The sequence below is a fragment of the Lepidochelys olivacea genome (assembly GCF_965140295.1).
Source record: "Lepidochelys olivacea isolate rLepOli2 genome assembly, chromosome: 27".
Lineage (NCBI taxonomy): Eukaryota > Metazoa > Chordata > Testudines > Cheloniidae > Lepidochelys > Lepidochelys olivacea.
The window spans coordinates 13,685,650-13,708,225 of record NC_140437.1 but is presented as its reverse complement, the minus strand read 5'-3'; the positions used below and the strand labels follow the sequence as shown (position 1 = coordinate 13,708,225).

At 44.9% G+C, this 22,576-nt stretch overlaps 1 protein-coding gene across 3 annotated transcripts in view; it reads right to left on the bottom strand.

The window, feature by feature from the left end:
* Positions 1-22,576, bottom strand: part of SKAP1 (src kinase associated phosphoprotein 1) — a 227,853-nt gene that overhangs the window by 96,634 nt on the left and 108,643 nt on the right. The window lies entirely within an intron of this gene.

Here is a 22,576-nt window from a genome sequence, read left to right as displayed (position 1 = left end):
CATCGATTCCAGGACCAGAAGGCACCATTCCAATCCTTTAGTTTGACCTCCTGTATAACAGAGGCCACAGAACTCCCACAAAACAATCCCTTGAGCAGAGCTTTTAGAAAAAACTCCAATCAGGATTTTAAAATTGCCAGCGGGAAGGAATTCACTATGACACTTGGTGAATTTTTCCAACAGTTAATTACTCTCATTCTTAAAAATGTAGGCCTTATTTCTAGTGTGAATTGGTCTAGCTTCACCTTCCGGCCATTGGACCACGCTGGACCTTTCTCCGCTCGATCGACGAGTCCATTATTCAATATGTGTGGCCCACGCAGATATTTTTAGACTGTAATCAAGTCACCCCCTGGGCCCTCTCTTTGTTAAGCTAAACAGATGGAGCTCTATGAGTATCACAATAAGGCAGGTTTTCTAATCTTTTGATCACAGAATCATAAAATCACAGAATATCAGGGTTGGAAGAGACGTTAGGAGGTCATCTAGTCCAACCCCCTGCTCAAAGCAGGACCAGCACCAACTAAATCATCCCAGCCAGGGCTTTGTCAAGCCAGGCCTTGAAAAACCTCTAAGGACGGAGATTCCACCACCTCGCTTTGTAACCCATTCCAGTGCTTCACCACCCTCCTAGTGAAATAGTGTTTCCCAATATCCAACCTAGATGTCCTGCACTGCAGCTTGAGATCATTACTTCTTGATCATTCTCATGGTTCTTCTCTGAACCCTCTCCAATTTATCAACCTCCTCCTTGAAGAGTGGGTGCTAGAATTTGACACAGCAGGAGAAGGCTCAGTGCAAGAGGATGGCAGGGTGGTTTTCCAGGCCAGGATTGAGGTGCACTGGCAAGACGGTAGGAAGGATTTTTATACAGCACATGCCCGCTCTGTTCCCCTATACACCTATTTCTAAAGGACTAACCATGGCAGCATGTAAGTGCCAAATAAAAGCCTAAAGATGTTTCAGCATCACAGCTCCTGTCCTCTCTCAGGGAAGCTTTATTTCATGGCCCTGTTTCAGAGGGAGACAACTCTGGTAAGGAGAAAGATGGTCAGCAAATATGTTGCAGCCTCCGTTGGGAATCATTGTGCCCTAGCGGATAGGGCATCGGGCTGGAGTTCAGGAGGCCTGGATTCTTGTCCCAGCTCTGCTGCCGACCTGCCGGGCAAGTCATTTCCCCTCTCTGTGCTTCTGTTTCCCCTCTTGGACTTGGAAACTTAGAACATTAGCTCTTTGGGGCAGGGACTCTCTCTTATTATGTGTTTGCACTGCACATTCCACAAGGGGCAGGTTGAGGCATCTACCGTAATACAAACAATAGGCTAGCAAAGGCCCAGGTAACAAGATGCACCATGCATTGCACCCAGCAGTGAAGACACGAGATAGGAATTCATCCTACGGGCGCTCCACAACGTGGCACACCTCACACATCGCTTCCAGCTCCCAAGAGCTTTGTCCTTGGTGCCATCAGCTTCAAGGGGCCCATGTGGACGGTAGCAATCCCAGCGGAGAGTGGTCGAGGTGGCCCATCCCACCAGCTCATGAGCTTCGCTCCCAAATGGCTTAACATTCCTCAGTGTGAGTTGGTAGAGTGCCCGTTAAGGGGACCTGGATTGAGGTGGACCTCCAAATGCAGAAGATAACCAGCAGAGATGCAACTGCCTCTCTACACCTGAGCTGAACCCTGCTAATGAGAGCATCCAAACTCAATGCAACCTTCCTCCTCATCTTTGAAACGCAACATACAGGGCAGAACGCCACTCCCACCTCCCCTCTCCCTCCCCTACGGGGTGGTGGAGAAGCTGTCACCACCACCAACAGCACAAGTGGGGAAGCAGAGGATTAAAGTTCAGGGAAACTTTTGATGAAGTGCCAGAGCAAAGCCCATCATCGGGAGGAAGGAAAGGTCAGAGAGTGGAAAAAATAATAAGAAAATATAACTGCTTTCTTATGAGGAAAATATTATGAGTTCTTCCCCTTTTTCAGCTTTTATGGAAGGAGATTCTGCCAGTTCCCTCAGAAAAAAAGAAGAAAGAGTGGGTTTAAAATGAGATTATGCACCTTCAGGGTGCCATTAGGAAGTTTTACTGTACTGAGATGACATGAAAGCTCTGGAATTAATATCCCTGAGATGCTTCAAACCTGCAATAGCAATTATTGTACTACGTGTCCCTGGATAAATAATAGGGCCATTCAACTAATTAGCTTCAATGATTTCAGCTCCCTGTAAATTCTCTCTCACTCGGCTATAAAAACAACACTAGGCAAACTTTTGGTAACAGAAACTTCATTCGGGGGGGAAAAATAGGGTTTCCCCCAGCTCCTAATTCACAACAGCTGTCGTGGTAAGGGTGCGATTCCAAGGTTTGGAAATATTAATAGGCTATAAATAGAATATATAAAAGGAGGGCTACTATTAATTGCCATTTACTGGTTGTAATAAACCTATCACACCAATTTCTGCCCTCACACATGTGCAACCCCATTAATTTCAGCGGGGCTGCCTGTGTTAATTGAGAGCAGAATTTAGTCCTCTGGTTGTAATTAATTAATCAGATTTTCAGTATGGTTTGCATACTTTTTTTTTTTAAATATGTCTTCACATTTCTCTAGGTTTGAATGATTCAGCAAGAGCCTGATTCTTCTCTGACCTGCACCTTGTGTAAATCATTCATACCCATGCAAGGTGTGTGAAAAATGCCACACACGACACACACACAAAAATACACATATATACACACACAATTTTGGGCCACATTTTGATTTTTAGCTACAGCACTATTAATCTGTAGTAACTTCTGTGAAGTAAAACTCTGGATTTAGATTGGTGGAAGCAATCTGGATCGGATTCCCCGCCTAGCCAGACACCTATCTGTGTTTCAGTATATTTGGGAGGGAGGGGGGAAAAAAAACAAAAAAAAACTGACATGTGCTGTCAAGGCTTTAGTTTGGCCCCTTTGAAAATCCCAGCCTAAGAGAAGTGCCCAACTCCCTTAGGCACCTTTGAAAATCCCGGCCAGAACTATTAGCCTTCATCATTGCTAAGTGTCACAGACAAGGCACCTTTCTTCACTGAATTAAACTGCAGGATAAATGGAGCTGCTTCAAAAAAAATCCTGCTCCTTTTAAACCAACCAAGAGAAAGGATTTCATTATTCACCTCCAAATTTTCCTCTTTCCTGCTGTAGTTTCAAACTACCACCAGACAAATGCTATAAGATCCTGGCTAGTAGCATCTGAACTCAGAACCACCCTAAACTAGATTCGCACTTTGAATAGAAGAAAGAACAAGGAGGACGTGTGGCACCTTAGAGACTAAAATTTATTTGAGCATAAGCTTTCGTGAGCTACAGCTCACTTCATCAGATGCATGCAGTGGAAAATACAGTAGGAAGATATTAAATATATATATATACACACGCGCACACACACACACACACACAGAGAACATGAAAAAATGGGTGTTGCCATACCCAGTATAACGAGAGTGATCTGTTAAGGCGGGCTATTATCAGCAGGAGAAAAAAAAACTTTTGAAGTGATAATCAGGATGGCCCATTTCCACACTATCAGAGGCTCGTTCACCTGCACATCTACCAATGTGATATATGCCATCATGTGCCAGCAATGCCCCTCTGCCATGTACATCGGTCAAACTGGACAGTCTCTATGTAAAAGAATAAATGGACACAAATCAGACGTCAAGAATTATAACGTTCAAAAACCAGTCAGAGAACCCTTCAGTCTCTTTGGTCACTCGATTACAGACCTAAAAGTTGCAATTCTTCAACAAAAAGACTTCAAAAACAGACTCCAACGAGAGACTGCTGAATTGGAATTAATTTGCAAACTGGATACAATTAACTTAGTCTTGAATAGAGACTGGGAATGGATGGGTCATTACACAAAGTAAAACTATTTCCCCTCCTCCACCCTGCACTGTTCCTCAGACGTTCTTATCAACTGCTGGAAATGGCCCACCTTGATTATCACTACAAAAGGTTTTTTCTACACCCGCTTTCCGCTGGTAATAGCTCACCTAAGTGATCACTCTCTTGTTACAGTGTGTATGGTAACACCCATTGTTTCATGTTCTCTATGTATATAAACCTCCCCACTGTATTTTCCACTGAATGCATCTGATGAAGTGAGCTGTAGCTCACGAAAGCTTATGCTCAAATAAATTTGTTAGTCTCTAAGGTGCCACAAGTCCTCCTTTTCCATTTCCAACAGTTGACAAGAAGGTGTGAGTAACAGTAGGGGGAAAAATAAGCATGGAGAAATAGTTTTACTTTGTGACCCATCCACTCCCAGTCTTTATTCAAGCCTAATTCAATGGTGTCCAGTTTGCAAATGAATTCCAATTCAGCAGTCTCTCGTTGGAGTCTGTTTTTGAAGTCTTTTTGTTGAAGAATTGCAACTTTTAGGTCTGTAATTGAGTGACCAAAGAGATTGAAGTGTTCTCCGACTGGTTTTTGAATGTTATAATTCTTGACGTCTGATTTGTGTCCATTTATTCTTTTGCATAGAGACTGTCCAGTTTGGCCAATGTACATGGCAGAGGGGCATTGCTGGCACATGATAGCATATATCATATTGGTAGATGTCCAGGTGAACAAGCCTCTGATAGTGTGGCTGATGCGATTAGGTCCTATGGTGGTGTCCCCTGAATAGATATGTGGGCAGAGTTGGCAACGGGCTTTGTTGCAAGGATAGGTTCCTGGGTTAGTGGTTTTGTGGTGTGGTGAATAGAGACTCCAGAACCCCTGGGTTATTTTTTTAAATCTAACAGGCCTGGCTTGATAACCATCTGAGAATGTACTTTCTTGCCCATTCATTTATGAAGCGAGCCTTACATCTGACAGAGACCTTGCCCCTCCCAAAATTAAGTCAGAGCCATAAGCTTCACCCTAAAGTTGAACTAGCCTCCTCCCTTAAAATGACAGAAAGGCGCGAAGTCAACTTCTGATTACAGGGCAGTTGTGGTTTGGAGGTTAGAGCAGAGGAGAGCTGGTTCTAATTCTTGTGTCTGCCACTGAAGCATTAGGAAGTTTTAAGTGACAGACCCAATGGTCCTGTTGAAGTCGATGCTTAAAATGTATGCATGTAGTTGCTTCAGGGCCTCAGTTATTCTGTCTCTAAAAATGAGGACTATGATACCCTTTAAAGCTTTTTGAAATTGATGGATGAAACCCCACTGTAAACACCGAATACTCACATGAGTCATCGTACAAACTTCCCCACGGTTTAGAGGCCTTCATGTCTCGGTGTTGTTCTGGATCCATCTCTATTTAAAATGTTGTTATTTAAAGGCAGACTAGGATGGGAGTTAATTCTGTAGTATAAAGAAGCTGAATATAAAATGGCATGTGTTTCTGCTTTTAATTAGGCTTAACTTTCAATTATCGTAACTAAGAGACGGGGAGAATTTCTGCTCAACAGGGAGGAGTTGAGGGGGAAAAAAACAAACAAACAAACAAAAAAATTTAAGGCCAGAATTTTCCAAAGTGCCCAGTGCTCACAATCCAGGCGGAGGAGCTGCTCCCTTAAAACTCTGGACCTGCACCCTTTTGAAATTTTGCCCCCCCCCGGGATTCAAACCTGCAAGGTGTTGAGCCCCTTCCAAGAGGGTGTTGAGTCACCACAAAACCTACTGAAGTCAGGAGGTGCAGAAATACATTCCCACATGCTCCAGTTCCCCCCACCCCTCATTACTTCACATTTTCCCCGTCTTCCGGCTCATGAAAATAAGAGAATCCCATAGCCACTAGTATGCATCCATATTTATAAATACAAATGTATAGATAAATAAAGTGAACAGATATGGGCTTAGGTGAATGGAGGAAGGCACATAAACACAAAGCGATTCCTCTAAAAGGAAATTTATCTCAGCCATTCTCCCACGTTAGGGCAGCCACACATTCCATCTACAGCATTCTAGGTTATGGCCCTCGGTGGGAATATTAATAAAAGTAATAATAACAGTGTGATCAGACAGCATGATCCTTAAAGAACGTGCCCCGGTGTTATTCCAACTTTCTCCAATCTCTTTCGTCTTCTCTCCATTTTTGCCTCGTTAGGAGAGGTGCAGTTATTTCAGCCCTCACATTTCCACCTTCGGAGAGATCTGTGCTCTCAGCTGATGAGAAATCCAGTCAGCTCACTGGAGGAGGGTGGAAAGTCGTAACATTTGTTTTGGAAATTTATTTTAGCCAATATTTCTCAATAAAATAAATTGTATAAATGAAATCAGACTGACATGGCAATATTTCCTAACTAGCCGGCGTCTCCATGCAGCACTCAATGCTGTCAGAGATTTTTCCCTGAGGTTTTCCCCATTTATTTTATTTTATTTGAAAGCAGGAGAAAGAGCGAAGGGAGAAAGGTATCTGTGTGGTATATTTTTCAAATCAATACAAATATGGTTACATAACAACCAGACATTGCATGTTTCATGAGGACACATGCCTTACTGTTTGACGATTGCTTCGTTTCCTAGGATCGTTTCCAATAATATGACAATAAAGGTTAAAAAAAAATTACAGCCCAAGCTTGCAAATAATGAGTTAACCCTTAACACCTATTAAGGACTGTGGCATCTGAAGATACTCAGCACCACTCGGGATTGCGGTTTCTCTTTTAAACTAGCATGTTAGTGTTGCACTGAAATTGTGTACGGATAAGTGTGATAGGTGCTGAAGTGATGGTTCTCTGAGCAGGTGTCTTTGGCCTCAGTTGGACAGGTCGCACAAACAACATGACAAAATCAGAAGGGTTTGCACAGTCCTAGATAGTATCCACACTAATGAATCCATGATCCCCTTGGATGACACACCTCCATCACAGGGCAACAGTTCTGAAGATTAACTCTGGTTCTCTGCATGGCACCAGACTTCCGGACCAGGGACCAAGATCCCAATTCAGCAAGGCACTTGAGCACGTGTTTCTCTTTAACCTGAAGGCAAAGGGACTTCAGCCTGTGTTTTGCTGAATTGGGATCCAAATTCATCCCAGGTCTAAGTCCATTGAAAGTTGCCCCAGGGCTGAACTGACTTACTGTTTTATACCCACAGAATGTCACAAAGGTGGGACTGCGTTGCCACCATCTTCATTTTACAGGTGGGGAAACTGAGGCACGGAGAGACTTGACTTGCCCCGAGGTCACACAGTGAGTCAGTGGCGCAGTTGGGAAGAGAACCCAGGGGTGTACTATCCTCTGAAGCAGATGACTTCCCAAGACCAGCACTCCTTGCATCTAGAGATGAGAAAAGTGCTCTTGAAGCAGAGCAGTCAGATCCCAGGAGGAGGGAATGGCCAGGCACTGGCAAGTAGCAGCCCTCCTGAGCAGTTAAAATGCAAACTGAAGAGAGCCCAGAACCACAGCCATCCAGTTCAGCAGAAAGATGGTGCTGGTGGCCATGACGTGGGGCTTGGGCAGCACAAGATAAGCCTGAGGAAAGCTGGAGCATTCCCCAGAACGCTGGCAAGGAAGGGGACAAACTCTCCTCCCCACACCTCCAAAAAGAGAAATAATTAAAGCTTCTCGATAGGGCACAGACCGAATCCATCACTGCTGGAAATGGAATCTCCAGCAATGATCAGGGAAGGGTCCTATGCCCAGAGTACCTATTACTTAGCCTGGATCTCACATTCTGCGAATGACACACCGAGAGCTCCAGCCCGATGCCCCTGGAGTCTGTGGAGAACAAACCAGAGTGGATACTATCGTTTTCTGACTTTGTAGGAGGCCACTGGTACAGAGAAAACAGAGGAGGAGGCTGGATGCCTAAATTCCATCTCCAGCTTTGGGGCAGCTGTGGTCTAGTGGACTGTGCAGGAGGGGTGGCAGCCAGGACTGCTGGGTTCTGTTTCCAGCTCTGACAGTGATTTGCTATCTGAGCGTGGGTAGGTCAGTCAGCCTCTCTGTGCCTCAGTTTCCCCACATTATAAACCAGTGATGATAATGCTTCACCACCTTTAATCTACAGATAAAAATATGCTCCATGCATGCTAAGCGTTATTATTATAGGGGATATATTGCAACACCCTGTTACTTTAGAGACATCCCCAGATGGATTATTCTACCCACTAGACACAATGCTTCTGCCTCCTGGTATTCAAACCTCATTTCAGTCTGTCTGTCTCTTGGAGGTGCATGTGTGTGTGGACGGACAGACAGACAGACACAAAAAGCGTGCAACTCCTGCATTACAAATACAAAAAATGTACGTCAAGAACAGGCCCCTTATTTATTGAGTTTGGAAATTCTGGACCAAATCCTAACATTCTTACTCAGTTTTCGCTCCAACTCCTGTTGGCCGACCTCCGCCTTGCAGCAACAACTCAGACCTGGGCAAACAAGACCCTGGCCCGCGTCTGGCAGCTACACACACCAGGTTCGCTGCTTGGACCTTTGAAACCATTAGGGTTTCCTATGGATGCGAACAAAATAGACGTATGCAAAGGAAACTCCTGTGGAGGGGTGGGGGCAAGGAAGGGCTGCCTCTCTCATTCCTCTGCGGCACCTGGAGAGAAACATTCAGTCCCACAGCCAGAATCAGAGGGTCTCTCACACCGCTCATCCCACCGATCAATTTTTACTGCTGGAGAGGACAATAACGGTAACAACAGTATAAAAAAAAATCCCCGCAATGACCCATAACTGTAACATATTGCAACCCTTTAAAAATGACCGTGGTAGAGGAAGCTTCTTTGTTTCTCTGGCAGCAGACAAGGAGAAACTCAGGGGCTGCCTCCGTCGCTCCTGAATGCGCCCAAGAGGCTTAAACGCTCACAAACCAGGGAAGACGTTGTGGGAACGTGCCAGGTGGGAGAGAACACAAGTGGGAGGGAACGGAAATCCACACAGAGGACCCTCGCCCTGATCCCAAGGTCAGTACAAAGCGATGATCTTGTAATCCGGGAAAACTTCAGAATCAGCTGTCAGTGTTGGCCTCATCCCCATGTAAGGAATGGATGCTACTCCCAGTAGTGTATTCCTCTATGGCTGGTGCTTCTGGTACTGAAGACCATGCACCCAGACACATCTGTAAACCAATGGAGCATATTGCACAGCTTAATTCCCCCCCCCCCCCTCCAGCCATATGCTGCATCATGAAAACTTGAAGATCTAGCACTTTACTGTACCACCACGCACCAAAATCTAGCTCTGCCCCTAGAGGTAGCAGACATTTACTCATCTACCATATGCAAGAGACACACAACCCAAGAAACCTGGCCACAGACACACTTGCAAGCAGACACACACAGAGTTTTCTTTCCACTCTTCAATGTTCCACTCCAAGAGGACTTCACCACAAAGGGTTTTTTTTTTTTTTTTTTAATATCTTTTCACTTTGGGAGGTCTGCAACATGAAGAATACTTACAGGGTTTAGATATATCAGCGCTGCAGGGTAGAGAATCCAACAGTACTTTCTCTGGATGGGGTTCTTTAGAAAACTCACCACGGTTCGCACCATATAAGCGGACAGAATGTCTTTAAAATACTGGGCATGATTCTCATTTACAGTAAGGCATCTTTATAGCAGCATGTGAAAGGGACCGTAACCATCACCTGCCCTTAATCTTTAGCAGATCATTAGCCACAGAATACCTGGTGTCTAACCATCCTATAGTCTTCACTGTACCATCTCAGCACTGGACTAAAGATTCTCCTTTGCCATGATTCCTACAAAAACTTGACAATGGTTTGTTGGCTGACAAGCTGAGACCACTGTCCACCCTGCTGACCAAGAATCAGAGAAGATTAGGGTTGGAAGAGACCTCAGGAAGTCATCTAGCCCAACCCCCTACTCAAAGCTTCCCCGTCTCATTGTTGTCCCTTGTCTTAGACTTACATTGTAAGTTCTTTGGGGCAGGGACGGTCTTTTTGTTCTGGGTTTGTCCAGCGCCTAGCACAATAGGGTCCTGGTCTGTGACTAGGGTTCCTAGCTGCTGTCACATTGCAAATAAAATGATAATGCTCTCCCAGGCACTTTTCTGCAGTTACTGATCCTAACCAGCTAATAAAATGTACAGCTGTTTTAAAATTGTTACTTAGTAGCAGGGTGCCAGATTCTTCTCTCATTGAAATAGGAGCAAATCCAGAGTAATTCCATCTTAACTTCAGAGGAGTCACTCCAGGTTTATACCTGTGTAACTGACAGCAGAATTTAGTCCAAAAAGGACCAATGGGATATAAAGCAACAACAGTGTGAAACTCCCCTCCCTTTGTCTCCTCTTCAGATTTCAAAATACACAGGGTAAGTTGCTTAACTTTACACAGGTGCACTAACTCTTTCATTCACTGAAGGTAAAATGTTACCTCCCACTGGCTCTCAAATTTGCATGCACAAACCCCAACCTGCCTGTCCAAACTGCATCTGTGTGTGAGGGAAGTCAGGGTGTTAGTTTAATTCAGCTCCCTAATCTGCATGAGCAGAGTTAGCTGGAGTGCAATTTTAGTGCCTATTTTTGAAAATCCTGCCCCCACTCCAAATCAACGCAAAAAACAACTAAAACCAGCCTATATTCACATTTGGGTTTGGAAGGAGAGAGACATTAGAACAGCAGGGGTCTTTATAAATGCCCAAGGGGGGCATTTTTGCCTGGCCAGACTTCCATTTTTGGGTGTGATTTCCACCCTGCCAATTTTGCATCTGTATTTTCTGTGGATATAGGAGATTGGGCCTCTGGCTGGCTGAAATCTTACCTGTGTGTGCTGTTGCTACCAACAGAAATCTGGCTGTTTAGAACATTTCCCCAACCATGTTTGGAAGGCCTAGAAGAATACAGCCCACAAACAATCCCAGCTAAATCCACCGAGGATGGGGGTGTATGCCTCTGTCATGTTCCCACTGAAGCTCAGAATACACCACTCCAAGGGCCTGATTCTGTTTCATTTATATCAGTTTCACCCTGGTTTTAATTTCTTTCACCGCAATGCTCCTGATTTACACAGATATAAATCAGGACCAACATCGGTGTCTAGATTCAACCCAGCTGAACTCCGCTGTATTATTTTTATATCTTGATTTCTGTAAGTACAAAACACCTAAAACTAGGCTCTCATTAGCGGCTTCAAGGATCAAGGAGAGGTTTATAAACATTGGGGCTTTTAAAAAAATGAAATGAAGGTGCACAATAGCATAAAGCCATTTTTAAATGTACAAATGCATGGTTTAATCATTTCTACATATTGCACTTAGAAGTGTATGAAAAATACTGAAATTTCAAATTTTTGAAAGTGGTCCACATTTTTCACAAAATAATAAGTCTTTTTTTTTTGCTTTAAAATAGAACAATTTTAAAGGAAAAAGGGTCCTTTTATTTTACTCCCAAATGATTCTATTTTGGTGAGGGGGAAAAAAAATCAAAAACAAAAAAAATCAATATTTCCTTTAAATGTTCTGAGTGCAAATTTATTTTGTTTAAAAGCTGCCAAAATGTGCTCTCTTTCAGTGTTCAAAAGGCAGTTCTGCAAACATGTTGTGAGGAAAAAAAAAATCCACCCAAAATATCGGGATCACAAAATAATAGAGAAATTATTTAGCTCTTCTACAAACCTCGGCATGAAACTACAAACATTTTTGTCATTTTTGCACAGCCTCATTACGGTGTGTTATGCTTTGTAACAGCTTTTCCTAGCATCATCACTAATGGATTTTATAACGTGCTTTATAAGAGGTTATTAAGGAATATGGCTATAGCTGGTAATCATTGTACAATATGAATAAAGCATTTAAGAAATGGCCCCTTCATTTAAACTGTTAACCAGGAATACTGAAGCGTTATAAACAACATAGGAGATGCATGCACGTTTGGAGGAAAGACCCCCCCACCTCCCTGAATGTATCCCAGCCTTGCAAAATTTTGACATCCAGATTTTTTTCTTTTCTGGGAGAGAGTAAAATACCAGTTCATTCATCATTACCCTTAAGACCCACTTTCACCGTCCCCTCAGACTATTTCCTTTTATGTTATACGTCATCTATTCTATAAAATAGTATAATAAATTTTAAGAAGTTCAACCACGCTATGCATGGGCCATTGCCAAGGAACTGTGCCCTCTCGCTGCTGCATTTCCGATCTCTCCTCCCCGCATGCCTCGCTCTTTTGTCGTCCCTTCGCTGAATCATTTAGGGGCTTGATTCTGCGCCCGTTGACGTCAAGAGCGAAATTCTCATTGATGTCAGCAGGAGCAGGATCACGCTCTTTGAAACAGGGATCATGTCTTTATGGATGCATTTATATGGCCCCCCTAAGTACAATTTTGGGAACTCCATAAAAACAACAATACAGGGTGGGTGGATGGGTGAACAGTTGGGGGGAGGGAGGAAGAGGAGATATTTTCATCACAATTCTGCAAGTTTCTATTACGCTAAATCCCAGAAGAATTTTTCATCCCAGTTTTTGAAGAGAATGGGGGAATATTTTCCTAACAGAACAGAAAACAAAATCTGTCCAATATCATCTAACTCTCTTAAGGTTTTTGTATATTGCCCATCACCACTGCATCTAACCTTTAAAACCAAGAGATCTGTCTACAGTGCTAGCTCAAGACATCCTGCACACAGAATTTTTACTACTTTGGGAAAGCAGTAACGCAATGAAAAAAATAAAATCCAGGTGCTTGTCAGTCTCCAAACTGCAAGTAGGTGGCAGTGGAGACATTCCTGGATAAGTCTTCTCAGCAGGAAATGTACAAGGAGAAGGGGGAGGGGTGGGGGGGGGGAAATAATCCTCCAACAGTAACAAACATACAAAAATAAATAACTGTTCGAAACGTTAACTTCTTTCCCTGTATCAGATCATTGTTAACAGCTAATAAAATATCTGTCTGCAGGGACCCAAGATATAATCCACCCCTAATAAAGAAAATTGCAGGAATGAAAAGTGATCTGCTGGTTTTTACACCATTCGGAGAAACAGAGGGGTCAGAAGATTTGAACAATTGCTTCCTGTAAAATTAAACGTGGAGTCTGCAGGAGCTGTGAGTCACCAATCTCTAGGAGGGGGAGAAACAGCTCAAAGCACAGCTATTATAACTCCTGGTTACCATTTTTAAGACGCACCCACTAGCAAAATGCCATATTTTAAATGAGTCATCCATGGAAAACCATATGACAAAGCATTACAGTCTGTGCTCTTAGAATGCATCGTAATTAATATCAATTGAATTAATTATAATGGGCTAAGTGAAATGTTATTAAACAATGCAAAAGTACAAATATAGCATTCTCTCCAAACAAAATGTACCGTTTTCAATATTTGCCTGCAGCCAAGGACAATAAATCCTCTTAAATTTGCCTTCCAAGGTCAGCGAGTGCAGGAGATGCATGTATATGATTTTCTAGTTTACCTGCTAAGGAGAGACTGGGGTCAGTAAATTATACTCCCAATTCAGTCTAATTGAATAGGCTAGTGGACGTCAGGCTGGAAACTGGAGAGAGCATGAGGACACACTTGACAACATATATCTGTCACAGGAGACAAGAGGAGACAGGTAAATGGACTGACAGAGGGGAAAGATATACCACGCATATAATAACCACTATGTGATGAGCAGAACAAGTGTTAACGGAAGAGTAAGACAGCCACCACCATGATCTGAAGAGCGACTCTGCTCATAGTTTTAATTGGCAGAACGTGCCGCTGATAGGCAAGCGGAGAGGGAAGCGCAAGACTGATGACCAGCTGAAAACCCGTTACACGTTCTCAGGCTAAAATAAGCGGCAGGAAGTCAGGTCTTTGGACAGGGCTACCAAAATGGCCCCAGGAGGGCGGAGAATGTGATCTTGGAATGGGGAACGGGTACCGCTACAGGTACACGAAGCAAGCCAACGCACGCAACCTGGAGATTATATTAATAATTCTTGGCTGTTGTCGTGCACGTTTATCCATATATATTAATGTGCTAGAAAGAGGAGGTTAAATACCGTTACCTCCCATCCTACAGAGAGGGGAAGTCATTTGTCCAAGCTGACACAGCAGGCCAGCGGTAGAGCCGTGAACATCATCCAGTTGACCATGGTCTTTGTCCTGGACTATGACGACTTGCAGTGAATGGGACAGAAGAATAAGGAGAAGAGGGAAGCAGACAGGGAGATGACAAAAGAGGAGGACTGACGGGGTAGGAGACAAGGTGCCAGACATTCTCTAGGGAGAGCTAATGTGGGGGGGGAGGGGTGTTGGAATCTGGTTCCTTTATTAAGGTCTGATCCAAAGACCACTGGAGTCAACAGAAGCCTTTCTATTGATTTTGGCGGGCTTTGGATCAGACACCAGGCTTAAGAGGACATAGTGGTGGACTGGCAGAATAGGTACAGCTTGGGGTTGTGGGAGAGGTAAGAAAGGAAAAGTGGGCCTGCAGCCAACTAGGTAAGGTCAAGCGTTTGCACAGCAAGACCGTGGCAATGTAAGGATAATGGAAACTCCTGGCCTGCACAAGCAAGAGGCAGGAAAGTCTTCAGCCCTCATTGTCCCCTGTCTCAATGGGTGTGCAGAGAGACAGCCTGCAGCAGCTATGCAATGTGTCCTAAACGAGCAGTAGGGGCTGCATGCAGCTGGAGGGTCTTGGCTCTGAGAGCAGAAGGGGGCGCCCAGTTGGAAGGCCTGCAGCACGGGCCTGAAGGCTCTCAGGGATGCGATAGCGGGCCTGCCTCTGGTAGCTCCATTGTTACTTGCCTCCTCCTGTGGCAAACACCTGGCAAAGACAAGAAGGCCCCATGCAGAACTCCCTCCTCCTCAGCAGCCTGGAGCCACGCCTGCCTTGGGAGGATTCTGAGGGATTTCTAACTGCAGGCACTTTTCTCCAGCTGATGATGGTTTGTCTTTTTTCTAGCATCTCCCAGAGGATCTGAAAGCACTTTATAAATGTAAACAAACTTCACCCTGGCAATGGGGATGTTGTCACACCGATTTTATAGATGGGGAAACTGAGGCACAGGGCGCAAGTGATTCTTCTGGGTTCTATTCTTGGCTCTGCTGCCGGAGTCCTGGCTACCAGTCCTACAGACCCCCTAGAAAATACGCTCACTTGCGATACCCTGTGCGCTTATTTGGAGGGAGGCCATAAACCGCCCTTTGTTTATTGCACTGAACAGTGGATCCAAACTAACATTTTCATCAATGCTTTGACAATACACGTCACATGGAAGCGGACGCCTAGCTCCTAAACATCCAGTTAAGCCTTCCTGTGCGACGGACGGCATCCTCCCCCATGCAACATGCTCCAGATGAAGATCTGGAGAGTCAAAACTCCCAGAACTCCAGGTGGCTATCATTTAGCCTGTTTGGATGTTAATGACAAAGGAGTCTGAAATACCAGGAGCAGGGGACAAGGAAGCTGCCTCCGGGATGACGTGACCCGCTGGCATTAGCAGGCTAGAAAGAACTCAGGATGTCTGCCAGTTACATCCAAGAATTCTGGAAAGCAGTCTCCAGGGGAAGGTCTCATTGTCTGGGTTTTGGCCCGGGGCCAAATTAAAGGGGCAGCCCAGCCTTGCTCTGTCTGGATATGTTGCAAGAAGGCAACCAAAGAGAGACTTGTGGGCACATACTGCTCTTGCCTCCCCCTCTCGATCCCAGAGGGGTCCAGCCCACAAAACTGGAACAATTCTTCTGCGCAGACAAGAGCGAGCCCTCTGTGCCACGGAGGGCAGCTTGCATTGCGGGAAATGCAGGGTGACGCGTGGGACATGGAGACAGTGGATGCACTGCTAAATGGACCAACCTCATGAAGAAGTGAGGCCTTCTAGATAAGAGTGGAAAGCAGAGGTTGTTCCCTCTCTGCCACTGGACTGCAGTGATTCTGCTCTGATTCTGTAGCTCTGATTCCTTCCCCCCCAGAGTAGCAAACTCGGCTCACCCAGCCCCTGGGGAAGGTCCTCAGGTCCACAGCCAGGCTAATCAGGAGACACCCTGGGAGCAGGATTTGCAGTGTTGCAAAGCTCATCATGTTTGGTGATTTTTCTTCTAGGCCCCTGTCCTGTAGTCATGTGACTCTTGGCTTCCATTTAAATATATACAGACGGGTTTAGCCCTTGCGGTTACAAAGAAAAGCTTGAAATGGGAACCCTTGAAGCTCGTAAATTAAAAGGCAAATACAAAGACCCAAAATGGTTTCTTTTTAAATTTCATGACTTTTTAAGTCAAGCTCATGGGGGGGAGGAGGGAGAGACGACACTTAATTTTTGAACGCGTGGAGAAGATTTGGAAGGCTTAATGGTGCAAGCGGAAGGATTGAGCTAAAACAGCGCAAAAGGATGCAGATGAAATCTCACAACTTTACACCACATACAGCTTTTGTCAAAGCGATATTTTGCTGCATGAGACAGCAGCTCTTCATGAGTAGGGGCAGGGCATGGAAACCCCGCAGTCCCTAACTTCCCCCTGCGTGAAGTGGGGATGCTGCCACGCTCACTGGGTTTTTGAGAATTAATGGTGTTTTCAAAGTACTGTACAAACATTTTAAGAGTACTATGGGAAGAAACACACAGCACTGTCGGACAGCGAAGAGTTACTCTAACAATAGTGGGGGGGTTTCTATGTAATCCCTGTGTATTCCAGTACATTCATAAATTCAATTTTAATCATAACTAATACAATTTTACAATAAGAGGCCGTACTGTATTCCAGTGGTTTTCAACCTTTTTTCATTTATGGGCCCCTAAAATTTTTCAAATGGAGGCGCAGACCCCTTTGGAAAATCTTAGGGGTAGTCTGCAGGCCCCCAGGGGCTCACAGACCACACTTTGAAAGCCACAGCTGTATTCTAATCCATTGTGAGATTCACTATCCCTTTTAAAGAACTGAATCCAGTGGTGAACTCACAGTACGCCAACTGTCTGTTCTACCAGAGGCTCCCTTAAATGCAAGAGCTGGATAAAGAACAAGTATGCAGGGACCACTCCCTCCCACCACGGGGATGAAACCTCTTCTGGGGGACGACATAAAAAGAGTAACAGCACACAGCAACGTCGCAGAGCAGTTCAAGACAGAAAGGGAAAGAAAGATCGATGGGGGCATTTAGGGAGGAAAAAAATAATTATTGGATTCAGAATTTGGTCAGGAAATCAGTATTATGGCCCCTCGGTTCTCTCACAGGCTATTTAATGGTCATAAGTGCTCAGACCCTCATTTTTATATCTTACTTCTGAACAGCTCTAAGTTTTGGCATTTTAGATTGGTTTTTCTATTTTCCTGGCTCATTCTCAATTTTGGCACAGGCCAGAGAGTCTCCTGAACACACTTAGACGAATGATCCTTACTCTTTGAATCACCCCACTGAAGAATTCAATGGGACTCCTCAAGTAGATAAGGACTCTGGGTGGCGCGTGTCCACAGGATGTGTGGTGCAACTTTGTCCATCTGCTTGTTTGATTTCACCGCTGCGGGGGAAGCGGCACATCACATCCGTTGATTAGAACGGTGCCCAGTGCTAAATGAAAATAACGGAGTTCCAGAATTTGAAACAGGAGGGAAGAGGACGATGACGTGTCAGTCTCTGCAGTTCTGCTGATTAAATGAGATTGCATTATTAGAGATCTATTAGAGGTCTTCAGAGGTAACATCTGCATCTGGATCCACATTGCAAACTCTAAGCTCCCAGAGACTTGGACTGGCTCATTTGAAAGACAGGGGCCATTGGCAGAATGTGGATCTCGATCTGGGTTTGGTTTTCAAACACCTCCACCCATCAGGCTGATGCTTGTCTCCTCACTTTTGTTCGGGTCTCACTCTGCAATCTGCCTTCAGGACAGAAGAGCCGCCCAGACCTTTAGCAATGCAGATGAACTTCGGCCATTTCCAGCAGGGGGCACTATAGGCAAATGAGGCACAGAAAACACCCTCCCAACACATCCCCCACTAGGAGATAAAGACAGGACACAATATAGTATAGATTCCTCCCCTCTTCGGGTCAAAGTGGAGCGGCCACTGCCTCCATTTCCATCCACTCCATCTCGGACACGAACACGAGACTTCTGCGCTGTCCGACAATGTAACATTTCATCTGGTTTAACATTTTTTGCACGTTTATAAAAGGGCAGAGCAGAGGAAGTGAGCTCTTTCCATTGTAAATGCTTTTCTTTGTAATAAAAACTACCTTCACCCCAGAAACACACACACACACACGTCATTCCAAAATTCTCCCAAGACTTGCATGGATCCTGAGATTAGACCTATTGTCTATTCATCAGCACAAAGCACTGGGAGTTTGGGGTTGTTTTTTTTTTTTAAGCGGTGAACGCTGAATATGCTTCTGCATAGGCGATACTGAGCCATTTCTGAATCGCGAGCCTTGTGCAAACACAGTTGCTAAGGAGCAAATATGTCCGTTCTCATCTCCCCAAAAATAATAATTAAAAAAAAACAACTAACCCCAAACCCTGCTAGGTTGCAGAGGCTCTGAAGGAACAAGAGGCAGTGAACTCGAAGCAGCCCAGCCAGCAGCATCAGGCTTCGGGAACAAGCTGGAATTATTTGGTTTTGACCGCCAGATGACCTGAAGGGCCGCCCAGCCTGATGGACAGTCGGACCATTAGTCCTTTTAAACACACATTCTTTTCCTGAAACACAGACATCACTCCGCTCGCTCGCAGAGAGAGAACCATCTAAACCAGCCATGACCCTGCCCGCTGGGTTATGGGCCTAAGGCTAGGGGAATTCAGAGCACAAAGAGCCCCCGAACCCCAAGCATTCTCTGAAGCCTGAGAAAAAAAATCATACTAAGGCAGCCCCTAGAAAAAGACTGTATGCAGGTCTCCGGTTCTCACCGCTGTGTCCTGTACGACTGGGGCAACAAAAGGAAATATTTCCAGTCTCCTTTCTTTGTGCTTTCTGTTGCTATTTATTTTCTAAGCAAATGAAACGATAAACATCCGTCAGGATCCTGGTTGGTACCGGCTGTGGTTCCCGGCTTGCTTTGCCAGGGAACGCGAGACTCCAGTATGTTTTATTTGCCGCTCTCATGTGGTGAGCCATAATTTTGGGTCTTATTATTTCATGCAAAATGAGGCAAAGCGCGAATGAGCCCTGCTGCTAATAGTCCAGAACAACCTATTAATCCGCAGCAAAATCAAGTGGTGCAAAGGTTAGGAAAACGGTAGTCCTCAGGTTAAACAGGCAGACTAAAAGGCCTGATCCAAAAACCCAGTGAGGACAACGGGAGCCTTCGCATTGACTTCAATGGGCTTTGCATCAGACCCTAGGGGTGTGGTTCCAGCCCTAGTGAGGTCCACAGGAGTTTTGCCATTGACTTCAACACAGCCAGGATATCAATTCTCTTCCTGGCTTCGCCAGGGTCTTGCTCTGTGATCTTAAGCAAGTCACTGAATGCCACATATGCCTCAGTTTCCCTACTTGCAAAAGGAAGAGAATATTTAATCCTTCTCCCTTAAGAACATAAGAACGGCCAGACTGGATCAGATACCCCAGTACCCTGTCTTCCAACAGTGGCCAATGCCAGGTGCCCCAGAGGGAATGAATAGAACAGGGAATCATCATGTGATCCATCTCCTGTCACCCATTCCCAGCTTCTGGCAAACAGGCTAGGGACGCCATCCCTGCCCCTCCTGGCTAATAGCCATTGAATTACGTCTGCAAAACACTCTGGAGGTTCACGTTGTGGCTGGGGAAGCACAAATTATTAAGCACCTAGCGCACCCAGCAATATATAAATACAGGCATTGTCTTGAGCTATCTTACTTTGCTCAGAATTATCACTTAAAAGGGCCAATCCTGCTAGAAAGAAAAAACAAGTGTGTTTGGAGTTGAGAGGGAATGAAAGAGAATGTCAACTCCCCCCACCCCTGCAAGGCACGATTTATTCGCTCTAAAAATATAACGAGGGAATAAGTATGTAAGTCAAACACACACCAAAAAATACATACATAAAAATTAAAGCTTTCATCTCTGCAGATCCCCAGGCCCCTCTTAATCTCCCTCTGGGGATGACTGACAAACTCCGCCGCACAGAGGGAGGAAATAGCTGACTTTCCTAAACCTGGCACTGGGCACTGAAGGCTGACTAAAATAAGTTAATAAGTGAATGCCACTTTCACAGGAGCAGTTCTCCCAGTGGAAACAGCCTTTCTGAAGCAGACAAGGCAGCTCCCAGGCTTCGTGGGATTTAAAGCCCTGGATCTGTCCTGCATACGCTCATTAGGGGGCTGCTTGTTAATGGCATTTCCCAGTCTGGGTTTGGAATTCAAAGGCCACTTGATGCCCATTTAAACACACAACTTCCTTTGCTGCCGTTCGGTTTCTGCTGGGGAAATGAAAAAATACAGAAGCCCTTTATTATTAACAGGAGTCAGAATGAACCCCCGGTACTATACCTAGTGCGCTCTATGTTCCGGGAAAGCATGCAGAGCCGATATTTATTTATTTATTTCTAAAGTTGCTTCCCACTGCTCCTGATGTTCTGCAGGCTGTTTTGGCTGTTTGTTTTCTCTAGCGCTGTGGCTGTACAGGAGAGTGGGCATGACCCCTAGGCTCTGGCTTGCGGTGTGTCTAATGGTCCCAGAAGGTAACCTTTTCACCAGAGTTTTCTCGGAGTGACCCCAGAGTGCCATCTGTCCAAAGACTAACTCGTGAGGCATGTGGAAAAGGCAGCTGGCCTGCACCCAGAATGCCGCCTCCAAGGCCCTCCATCTGCATTTTTTAGCCTTTATCCGAGTTTGCGGAACATGCCTCCCCCAACAAACTTACATTAACCCTTTCCACCTAGGGATGGGAATTTTCCCCATTTTAATCAAAGTTGATTATAATTTAGGCACTCCCGTCCTGGTACAAATCCAGAGTGGCTCTGATGATTTACATGAGTTACTCTGAATTTACACGGATGTGACTGAAGGTTAAACCTGCACCTTAATTTCTCCCCTGGGATACTTTCCCCTTTTCCCCCTTGGTCCTTGTCAGCGTTTGGTATTGCGGGTAATAAGCTGCTGCTGGGTTTACTTAAAAAGCAATCTAAGAAATTAGTTTTGTCCAAATGCAGCATTTACAGACTATAAACTGTGATCATGAGAAGAAAAGGAGTACTAGTGGCACCTTAGAGACTAACCAATTTATTTGAGCATAAGCTTTTGTGAGCTACAGCTCACTTCCACTGAATGCATCCGATGAAGTGAGCTGTAGCTCACAAAAGCTTATGCTCAAATAAATTGGTTAGTCTCTAAGGTGCTACTAGTCCTCCTTTTCTTTTTGCGAATACAGACTAACACGGCTGCTACTCTGAAACCTGTGATCATGAGGAATATTACATGAATGAGCGGTTGGCGGGAGTCATACTATTCACCATGTGCATTTCTCGTTCAGTCCAGACAAAGATGCGCCTTGATTCTTGGAGGAAGACTGTAACACTCAATACTGTACCAGGATCGCACCGACTGCAGGAGCAGCATTAACAAAGCGTCAGAACTGTTGGGGGCCACTCTTGGAAATCCAGACCCTGTTTGATCAGCACAGGGATCAGCCGTGGGAGGGTTATTTGCAACCGCAGTGAAACGTGGAGGCACCCAAAAAAATACGAGCCTCGTTTCCGCCGGCACAAAGCGCACCTGCGAAAACAGAGGTCGTGCTTGAGACTATGGAGAGGCCATTGCACGTTAAAGAGATGGCTTCATCTTAAAATAAGGAAGAGAGTGGAATTATGGAACGGCTCATATTTGCTCCAACGTCTTTCTGTTTTCTCTACTCATGACACCTTGCAAACGCGGGATCTTTTCCCCTCCCCTCAACTCCGCTGCCACAAATCCCCGGACGACTTAAGGAACAAGCATAAACATTCACACACATTCAACGGCCCTCGAGAAATCCCTATTTCTCTGCTCCATTGAGATGAGTAACATTTAAAAACAAACGCAAGTCCTGATTTCCATTACTCTCGGGAAAACTAGCAATGCAGGGTGGAATAACTGATGTCAATGGAAGCTGAATATTCACCGCACCTTCCAGGATTAGGCCTTGGGGACCTAGGAAAAACTCCCATGGAGGTCAATGGATGCAGGATCAGCCCTTAAAATTTAGGATGGGGGTGTTCAAAGGCAAGCACCAAACTCCCATTGACTTTGGAAATGGTTGCTTAACTTCTTCAGCTACTTTGAAAATCTCCAGATTTCACAAACACAGTTGCACATCTGCCAGGCTGGGATACGCAGTAATAGAGAATTATCTTTTGTGTGTTCATAGGATTAACCTTTCCAGTGGCTGACAACCAAAAGCATCTTGATAAAGAGTATTGCCCTGTCCCCTCTTGAATCATTTTAAAAACAACCCCACAAAAATACAGCACGGCATCACCATAAGGGACAAGACTGGCATCAGATAAAGGTTTTCTTTCTTAAGGCCTACAGCAATGCGTCTACCATCCATGCCTTTAACCGTTTCGCTCTCCCCAGCATGATGGGCACTCAGACATTATAAAAACGTTATGCAGGGAAAGTGAAGTTGAATTACAAAAGCAGATCCCTACAGACCGCTAGCCCGTTACACATTGCCACTGGAAGAAATTAACCAAAGGCTACTTTTCAGCTCACACCGATTTCACCACTCCTCCTTTTGTAACTGACT